We start from the raw sequence: 11,717 nt of genomic DNA on the forward strand, positions 1-11,717 counted from the left end.
TATGATGTAAGAGTTGATAAAAAAATAACTCTAAGCATAAGAGAATTTTATAAAATATTGAAATGTTGTAAAACTATTAAATATCTAACATATAAAGAAGGAATCCTTTTAGAAATGGTTTTATCAGTAGTTTTAAAAACATATTTCTTAGATATTTCCGATTTTGCTTATTGTTTATGGCTTTTGGGAAGCCTTCTTGTGTTTGGTTTCATGCTAAATTATTCTTTGAGATAGTTTTTTATATGTTTTTTTCTGAAAAGGTTAAAGACATTTGCATATTGTTTATCAATCATAGGATATACATTTTATGACACCAGTTGTATGCTTAACAAAAAGTAGCAGTTATACTGCTCAACCACTAGGGTATTCGAATTATTCGATTTTTCTCTTGTTCGAATAAAACGAATAATTCGAATAAGAGATTTTAACTTGTTCGAATAATTCGACCACACGTTTAAAATTAATCGAATTATTCGAATAATTTAAATTTTTTTAAAAAAGTAAAGAATGAAGTTTTGATGTCGGTTTTTTAATATGTTATTGTTAAATAAAAACAAAAAATAACGTTAAAGTTAACAATTCAAGTATTGATAATGTTAAAAAGCATTCGAAAACAAAGTCCATTATTAAATTTTCAACAAAAATATTCTGATCAGATTAACTCCCGAACAATATACAAAACAATTGACCATTGAAAACCCTTTAGTTTCCGTTTTGGAGCTATGCTTTAAAAAATTTGAGCTAGTTGGACATGATTCTGAATTCAAATACAATATAAACTTATTAAGAACTTTTTTACGTTGTTCATTAATTCGGGTTAAATTGAGTAACTAATTCTTTAGTAAATTAATTATTCACTATATTATTCTATCAAGGTTGCCGAATCTTTGCTTAATAAAGTGGTCTTGGGGAATTACACAATAAAGGGAATCTGTTCAAAGTTTGATATCATTGTCAGAGAACGTGGCTAATTTGAATTCAGGCACTGCATGATCGACGCATTTACAAATAGGCAAAAAGTTTATTACCATGTTAGACAAAGATGTTCAACGATGTTCAAAATCATGTATAAGATGAACTCCATGCTTTTCTTGCTACAAAACATTAATTTGCAATATTTGTGATTATCATTCGATTTATTAAATATTTTGCAACACTTACGTACGCGGTTAATAACATCACTTATATACATATATTTTAACATCATGGCCTTCATCTATTTCAATGTAATCATTATAAATGTAATCCTCAATATCACTATCGACGACCGTTTCAAAATCACTTTCTCCATCACATTCAACTCCACTTTAATTTAAGTTAATATTTTGATTATTAATTGCGATTCTTCTAATATTTCGCCAGCTAAATAACAAATATTTTATGCCGTACCTTTTATTTTCATTGGTTCAAGTCCTAAGTTAAAAATGTTTAAAGATTTGTTTTTAGAATTGGAACTTCTTGCAGTAATATTTGCATATCTATAGGAGGAGCTATCGGAACACTCATCTACGGTGATCGAAAGTCCCCTTGTCTTTAGTTATTTGTCGAATTTCAGAAACAATACAATTTTTGTGAGTCATTATTAGTTATTTAAATTTGAAATTATGAACAATTTTAAGCAATTTAATAAATTTAAATATATATTAACATTTATTCGTTTTATTCGATTATTCTACATAAAATTGTTCGAATTATTCGTTATTCGAAAATGGGCATTTTTAAATTGTTCGAATAATTATTCGCAAGAAATTATTCGATTAATCGAACGATCATTAGTCGAATGAATACCCTATCAACTACAGAGATAAGCAGTACAAAAATAATGTAAATTTATATAATTTTACGAGACATTAGAGATACAAAAGCTTGCATAATAAACTATAAAAATTATGATGATTTCATCAAAAATTGAAAAAAAAAAGAATTTCAATATTGTGAAATTTAAAGAAACCCAACATTATATTAAATTTCTATATTAAACCAGGGGGTTTACGCCCTAATTCGATTGGAACTCGACTTTGAAAAATTGTTCAACAATGAAAACTAACACTAAACTATCAGCTGCCAAACACTTTACAGTAAAAATGGCGGCAAATTGATGTAATCATTCAAGCAATATTCGATTGAAATCAATAAAATTAATGTTAATAAACACCAGGCATGATGAAACAGGTTTCAAACAGTTCTTTCGATTTGTGACTAAAAAACGAAAGCAACAAGAAGAAAACAAAGCATACAAACGAACAAAACTGAACATGAGTATCGACTACAATAAAAAAATGTATTTAAATAAGCATACGGCATGCTTAGACATGTTTTATGCAGTTGTAACTAAAAACCAATATCAACAAGAAGAAAACAAAACATACAACTAAACAATTGCTTCATTAACACCTGATAGTTGACTAAGACAAAACAAAACAAGTGCAAATAAGCATTAAATATCAAAATATGCAAGCAATTATACATTTTGTGAGAATCTGACTTGAATACTAATAAAATTATGTTTTAAACCTGAAAAATATTTTACAAAATTAAATTTTTTTTGAATAAAAAATATTTGGTTTTAATTTATGTTTCCTTTCTACTGGAATATATAATTAACTGACTGCAATTTATATATTTTTGGGTCTTTAGTGCTCTAAGTCAAAGATAAGACCAGGTAATCTAGCATGAATTCAATTGTCACTTTATTGTCTCTAGGTAATCTAAGGTGTAGTCACTTTATAATTTTTTGTTACACTGCACCTGAGACAGAAGTTATTTTATTTACCAGAAGTAATTTATTGGAAAGTCAATTGTCACTAAGAGTCCTTTTGTAATCCGGAGTAATTTCTACAGAAAAAAATTATTTGATCAACAAACATTTTAATCAAATAGATGTATGGTATTATCAAAAGTGTTAAAACTTATTTATAAAGAGAAATTGGCATCAAATTAACCATTTTTTTATTAAACATCCCATGAAATTCCTATAATTTCTTGCAATGACATAAAATTTCATCACACAGCCGATGCATCATTGTAAGATAGAAATTACATTACACAAAACTCCAACATATACTTTTACTTTGGCCCATCTAACAAAATATGTAATGAGTGAGTGATAGCTACAGCTATGTTATTGAAAATACTCTACTTACAAGCGTCATCAATCTAATATTACACAAATCCATTTTATCTTGTTGTAGTATGTACTCAAATGTAGTCATAGGAAAATATGTAGACGTCAGTCATATAGATCGCTTCTTAAATAAATACATATAATATTGTTAAAGATTTTATAAAATAAAATTGAACAGACAAGGGTCTATTCCTATACGAGGTAATGATGGTGCTGTGTGGTTGGTTGTTGGTGGTGCCTATTTAGCTGGTGGTATTTGATCATCACCACAAAAGTGTCATGTATGGTTTATTTTCGTTTGATCATTTATACTCGTCTTTAGATCTTGTCTCCATGTTATTATTGTTGTTCTTATTTAGTTTTATTTCATTGAAAGTTTGGGGTTTATTTGTTTTGTAAACATTCATACACAAAACTGTGTAATATTTTTAGTGCCTTCAAATGTTTAGAGAATTTGGGTGAAAAAAAAACAAAACAATTGTGGAAAAATATTTTTTTTTTCTTTTTGGTACATGTCTGTTCTGTCCAATTGCCTTTTGTTTGTCTTTAATGTCAGGGAATTGCCTACATTTGAATTAAATATAAATTGAATAAAATAAATATACAGGAGGGCAGTTTTAAGGGGCCTCTATGAAAGGAAACTTAAGGAAAATCAATATCTGTATTAAACAATTTGGGTAAGCCTGATCATATGATACTTAAAACCTGTTACAAACATAAGTGATCTTTATATGGGAATTATGGTTAGTAATAAAATGATCCTCCCAAAAATATGGTGATCAATTGTTGAGCGAACTTCCGGAATTAAATTTGTATGGTATCTAGTTGAAATATTCGGCCGTTTCCCACCAATAATAATTGTCCTTGAGGTAAAATAATAAAATGTGCCAAATTTTATTAAATAAAAAATATTTAAATGGACAGACAGACTGACGGACATCGTTTTATCGAACCAGAAAGTGATTCTGAACCGATTGTTTTACGTTATAAATATCTAAAGCAAATAATAAAATCATGTGTTGTAAAAAGGCCCCTTTTCAATATAACATAACCCATTTTACTGGCCTAAAACTTAATAAAAATGCAAATACCTTATAAATCTCCATCTTATTTTTTCACTCTCGTTACGCTAGTTAAGAAGGCCTTATGAACTATTGTTAAATTTCTTAATAATTAACGTATAAACAACAAAAACAAAAAGACATTCTCATAAAAAAATGTTCAGTTTTCCCTTTAAATAAACCAAAACAAATAAACGACTACAGCAGAAGTAAAGTATTAAATTCAGATGTTGCCCTTTCTTCATTAACAAAAAAAACGTTTTGCGTAAAAAGCAAAACCAACTTGAAAAAATTATATAAAACCCATAACAAACACACAAAAATAAAGAAGGGGCCGGTTTACAGGTTGCCGCGGATGAGTCATCAACGATCGACCAAGCGAACGATCGAAAGATCGTTGTCAGTGCAAGTATAATTTTTAGACATTGCACTAAATTGTATTGTGTGTTGGTGTATATGTGAGTATTTGTTCGGTTGAATAGTGAAACATGTGAATAATTGTTAACAATATGAAATCAAATTATAACAGCCGCACAAAACAATAACAAAACAACAACAACCATCTGATGTTAACACACATCAGTTTTTAACCTTTAAAAGGCGAACTATTTTTTAAGAGAACTCACGCAAATTAAATTAAAATTTAATCGGCAGTTTTGGCAGTGGGCGTGTTCCAAGCGGAAGTCAATTTAACCTACATAATTAATAATTCTGGATGTTAAAAATACTGTTGAAAATTGGAAATAATTACTTTTTAAAATTCAGAAATAAATTTTTATTGACTACACTCTAGATTACTTCGAGACACTTTAATTGACTTCACTGTAGATTACCTGTAATGTATAAAGTAACCAATTGACTGATATTACAAACAGCTCATACATTTCAAATTGAACTCAGTCAATTATATTTCCAGGTAGAAAGAAAACATAAATTCAAACCAAATATATTTAGTTGGAAAAATTATTAATATTTTAAAATATTTTTCATGTTTAAGACATGATTATATTATTATTCAAGTCAAATTCCATCATAATGTTTTAGTCCTTAAATACCTTGAAATTTAATACTTATTGAGACTTGTTTTGTTTTGCCTTACACGACTGAAGTAATTTTTAGTTTGTGTACTTTGTTTTCTTCTTGTTGATTTTGTTTTTTAGTTACAAATCGAAAGAACAAAATGAAACATGCTTCAGTATGCCCTGGTTTCTATTTAAATTAAATTTTATGTTTTATTTTTGCTTCTTTCCTGAGGAACTTCGGTTTCTCAATCCCGTCTTCAATGATGGTTTTTCCCTTTGTATGACTACCTATCCATCTATACGGATGGGTCCAAAAAAGGGGATAGAGTGGGCGAAGGTGTTTACATTCCTGAATTTGGGATAAGGATGTTCTTTAGACTACCAAATGGAGGTAGTATTCTTCAGGCCGAGGTATCGGCCAACTGGTTCAGGTACTGCAGGATATCTGGTAGGGATATTCGTATTTATACAGACAGTAAAGCTGCAATTAAATACCTGATATGTGTTTATACAACATCAAGTATAGTCCAGGAATACCGGGCATCCTTAAATGAGATGGCGGGACATTCAACACTTGTACTCACTTAGGTACGTGGACACAGGGGAATATTGATGTCGGAAGATTAGATAGAATTCCTATGTGGTATTCCGTGTTCATAATATGAATACACTTGTGCTATTACAATGATGATATAGCCTGCGTTGGACTGTAAACGCAAGTCTTACCTACTTGGCATACAATAACTTTGCAATAAGGTGATGATGATCTCCGGGCATTGTACTTTTGGTACCCATGCTGCAAGACTTGGGTTGCCTCACTTTGATTTCCAGACCATTTTACACATATTTTGCAATTGTCCCGCACTGGGTGATCTATGGGCCAGGTTTTTAGGAAAACACTCCTTTAGCAACCTCTCCGAATTATCTGGGAAGGAATTAAGATGCATAGATGCCTTTATTAGCAAAAGCAGGTGGTTAGTATGAATGGACTCGCAAACAGCACCTCAGAGCAGTGTAGCCAGATGTGGGGATTTGTCCCCAATTTGGGGATTTCAAGATTTTTTTGGGGACAGAATTTCGTGGGGAGGGATTTGGGGATTTTAACAAAATTTGGGGATTTACATCCATTTTTGGGGATTTTACATTTTTAGACAATTAGCGGTATTCACAATGTAGAGTACTTGGCCTAGTAATAAAGCAGAAGAGCTATTTATTGAAAAACATTTCAATTTCTAATCTATTTGGTTTTATATTTTGTTTAAATAATCATATTTTATTTCTTTCATTTCTTCAGAATTTGATGAAAAACATAAAAAACACAAAGATTTTTCGTTTTCAGGACACTACTTTGATAATAAAAAAATTAAAAAAGGATTTCATCAAAAGTTCACAGATATTAAATAGTTTTAAATTCTTGCTAAACACAGAAAGCTGAATCATTCTCTAGGAGCCAATTTTTGACTTCGTATTTAAATGTTAATTACACTGTGCGAAAGTGAAAAAATGTCAAAAAATTTCAAAAACATCCTCAAATTCAGAATTTATTCCAAAAAAAAAGTTTTCAATGATGTTCTTCAACTTATCGTCGACCTGTAACTTAAGCTGGCCACACACGGTTGATTTGTGATTATGATTTGGTCGTGTTCGACATCTTGTTACTTGTTAATGGGGATGTGCGCGATACTTTTTTCTGGAATAAAAAATCGAATATTATAAAGCTCTTGATTTCTCAAGGAGTTATAAAAACTAATTCATACAAAAATCGGATAAACATCAAGAATTCTTTGGCAGGTTTCAAAGTAAAATGACATCTTCCAAACAATTTGTTCCAAAATCGATGAATCAACATTTTGAAAACTGACAATGAGGTAAATAGATTTAAAAATGCTTGTCGTATGTTATTATGCCAGATTGCAACTTTAGTCTGTTTAACTCAACATAGTAAAATTTAGTATTAACAATATAATTTAATTTTTTTTATGGTGACAAAATTGGGGATTTCAATTTTGAAATGGGGATTTTTGGGGACATCGACTTTCAGATTGGGGACATAAGGTAAACTTTGTCTGGCAACACTACCTCAGAGTGGTCCCGTATCTGTCGCATGATGATCTGCGCTCTCTGCGAATTCTTCTCTCTTCTAACTTCTACCTATAATTCTCCTCTTCTTTTACTTCTCACTCTCTTCTCTTTTTTATTTTCTCCTTTTTGGGGTAACACAAAGGGAGCAATCATATGTGCCCACGATAGCTGTATATAAGATGGAAATCTTTGAATATTTGTTGACCTAACCTTTATTTTAGGACAAATCTTGCGCAAATTTTCATAAATAAATTTAAGTAAAAGTACTAAGCTTTAGTACTACAAAATTGTACTAAGTTTTAGTACTACAAAATAGTACTGAGTACATATTAGTATTTCAAAATATAGCTATTAATTTGAGTACCGGGAACATAATTTTTTAATAAAATTAGTACTAAATTCATGTACTACAAATTATCATTAAAGTTTAGTACTTCTACTACTGAATACAAGAAAAATTTTAGTACTAAATTGAAGAAGTATTAAAGTATGTACTAAATATTGATTTTAGTACTTAAAATAATGTTGTTTTTGTCCCCTCCTTTACATTTGAGTGTTAAAAACTTGCTTTTTAAATTACAATAACAACAACAAAACACTGACTAACAAACAAACAGAAGACGAGACCCCGATCAGTAAATAAATAAACGACAGTTAATGAAAATGATATTAAGATAAGATGGTTTTGCCGTTTGTATTTATAATTTAAAAAAGCGACACCAAAACAACAAAAACAAAATTTGTTAAGATTTCAAAACGGAAAAAAAATCTAAATGATCGAAGTGGTTAAGGTGTAGAGTGTGTGTTCTGTTGCTTTAACCTTTTTCACTAACACACAGACCTTTTTTTTGGACACAACAACAATTTAACGATTTATGATTTACCAATTTCTTAAGAGTTTTTTTTTCACCATTTCTATATTTTTTTGGGGTATTTTTTCTTATTGGTATTGTATTGTTTTGTTTTTTATTAGATGGTGAAAAGATAAGCATTAGTTTAAACATTAGTTTTGGAATAGTAGAATATATGTTAGAGACATGCTTAAGCATGCTTAGATTTTCTGTTGTTAACTCTATTTACTTTTTGAGGAAGAGGTCGTTTTCTTTTATTTAATGTTTTGATTTTGTTATTAAGAATTTTTATTTTTAAATATAATTATCAGCTAAGTGTTAATTGACTTTAGGAGCAATTTGATTTGGTTATGGGAAATAGGGGTTTTTAAATATTCACAATTGTTTAAATATTTAACGCTTGCCATAATTTAATAGTAATATAATTTGATTGTTAAATAAAAATATATAAATTGCAATTATTTATGCAAATGAGTTTTTATTTTGATGTTTCTTTTAATTTATGTTAAATGCATTTTATTGAAGTTTTAAAGCGTTGACACATGTCTGTCATAAAAGTTTAAGATTTTTTGAAATATTGATTAAATAAATTTAACTGAATTTTTCTTTATAAATATGTAATTACCCGCATGAGATAAATAATTTTAATAAAATCTTTAAGAATATAATCAAATGTTTAATATTGATTTTTAGATTGACAATTGCAACTAAAAAATATTGTATTTCTTTGGTGACTCTATTTAATAATAAACAGTTCTTGTCCAGTTTTGATTTTTTCTAATTATGTTTTCCCTTGTTTTTCCCCACACAGAAAAAACTATTTTTTAAACCGTTTCAATTCAAATATACATATATCACATATTGAACTGGTTTCAATTATTTCATAATTGAATCGTATTCATGTGCTCAAAAACAAAATTTTCTGATATTTTCTATTAAATTTTGAGTTTTGAATTTGATAATTTTGACAATTGAATATAAAATTTTCGTTATTGGTTGAAATTTTCGTAATTGAAAACACAAAAAATAACAAAAATGTGTTTTCAATTACGCAAATTATCTATTCAATAATTTTTGTATTAAGTTCAACCAATAACGAAAATTTAAAATTCAATTGTCAAAATTATCAAATTCAAAACTAAAAATTCAATAGAAAATATCAGAAAATTTTGTTTTTGAGCACATGAATACGATTCAATTATGAAATAATTGAAACCAGTTCAATATGTGATAAGTGTTTGAATTGAAATATAATTTTTTCTGTGCAATGAAACAGCTTCTGAAAGCTCTGGAAAGAAAGCCAACACGTGTGTGTTTTCAATGTTATATATTCAGATTGATCATGAGATCGAACAATGGCTATAAGAATTGAAATTTCATTAACAACAATAACATTTTCATAAAATAAATATTTAAGAACACAAAACCACAGTATATTTTTAAACACAAAATGTTGAGGTAGGTTAAAATACCAATAAAAAATATTTAGTATGTTAAATCGCAATAATTATTAAAACCACAATAATATGTATAAATAAATGTATGTATTTTTAAAACAAATATTATAAACAATACTGTACAATACTGCCTCAGCGAGATTGAGTATGTATGCTAATAAAATGAAATCAAGTGATCATGGTGTTGCCTACCGATCACCACCAAAGAGTAACATTAAGTCGTTTCTTCGTTATTCCTCTGTGTGTTTTTTTTTCTGTATCTTAAATCTTTATTTTTTTGCTAATTATATACATAAGTAAGCAAACAGTTATTTGACTGTACTAATGATTAATTTATAAATTTTTTGTTTCAATAATTCAACTGCTTCTCATTAAAGAAATGTTTTCTTTGTTTCATTATTTACTGTTGCAATTAATTGTGATATCATAATTTAATAAGAACTTTTTCAGGGAAAAAGTTTCCCAAAATTTATGATGAAACAGTTTACAAGTAAAAGTAAGAGATAAAGCTTTTTATCAAGGACACTTAAAGGTTATTAAAATAAATTTTGCGAATTTTTAAATAAATTTTTCATAAAATATCGCAAACAACATTTCTGGTATTTTGCAATGGATTTTGCTAAAACTTGAGCTGTTTTCTGTTTTCTCAGAAGATATTTTCATCGAAATGAACAAAGAAAAATAAAAGACGTTTAGATTGTTTGAGATTTTTCTTGATCTTTTTTAAATTTATTTGCTAAAAACTAATACTTTACAAACGAGTAAGGAAATGTAAGAAAAGATAAATCACGGTTTATTGTTGTATTAATGCGGGATTTTTTAAATTGTTTAGCTTTTATTTTGAAACATTTGTAGAATATAAATTTATTCAAAGTATTGAACATTGTTAGCTATGACCATGTCCCATCTTTCTGGCAACATACGGATTCCGAACCAAAAGAACTGCTCATATTTTGAGGCCAATAACGAATCAAGCCAATTTCGGATACTCTGTTCTTAAGTGAAGCGTATCCCAGTGAGATATAGTTCTGCATCGATCGATACAAATAGTAGTCGGACCGGGCAAGGTCTGGACTATAAAGCGGGTGATGCAAAACTTCACAACCACTTCATTATAAATAGTATATACGGTTTCATTTCAAACGAATCAGTTGCATTCGGTACAGGTTCCCTGTGATGGTCTGGCCAGATTTCAGCAGCTCATAATAGATGGGAACCTTCTTCCCCCACCAAATTCAGAGATTAACCTTAGCGCCATGGATATTTGACTTTGGTGTCCATTCGGCTGGATGGCCGGCCTTGATGCGATGCAAAAATTACTCCCTTTTATAGCGATCAAGCATCATTTCGGACCTTCATATCTTCTTTTAAGGTCTCTCAGCTTCATTTCGTTTGCTCTCGTTGAGTTTGAAAACAATCTTCATGGAGTAATGCCTCCAATTCTTGATCTTCAAACTTTTTTGGCTGGCATCACAAATTCTGAACTGCACAAACCATCTCTCGCTGGTTGAAGCCAATGGAAAACATTCTCCATACGATTCGGTGAGCAATCGGTGTGCTCAGCGGCACATTTTTCCAAATTAAAGCAAAACTTCCCGCATATGACGATTTCTTGGCACAAAATTAAAAATTTTCGCAGCTCATTTTTAAGTCACAACCAATATGATTACAGAACAGTCAAGGAGTGGTTAAAATGTGTCAATTGATACCCCTGCAATGACAACACCTTGTTAGAGATAGATTAAATAACACTTCCAGAATTTTATATCCATTGAAAAGATAAAATATCAATTTACTTATCAACTTATCAATGAATTTTCAACAACTCTGCTCTAGAATAAATTAATTAATAAGAATAATATTTTCTGACCAGAATAATATCCAAAACAGAGCAAGTCCTTTTGAATTAATTCCGCGATCAGTCTCAGAGTGTCTAAAAGCTGTCAATCTAACCCCTCTTAGGATATCGTCATATAGTTGGAAATATAACCGGTCCCAGCGCATAAGGAATCAATCACGAGACCAGCGAAGGGATTAATTGGAGTATCATAGGTTTCATAAACAATGGAGATTAACAGTTTTTGACACTAGAGATCACGGACCAGCTCTCTTTAGGGAAA

The sequence above is a fragment of the Calliphora vicina genome, chromosome 3 (assembly GCF_958450345.1).
Source record: "Calliphora vicina chromosome 3, idCalVici1.1, whole genome shotgun sequence".
NCBI classification, from domain to species: domain Eukaryota; kingdom Metazoa; phylum Arthropoda; class Insecta; order Diptera; family Calliphoridae; genus Calliphora; species Calliphora vicina.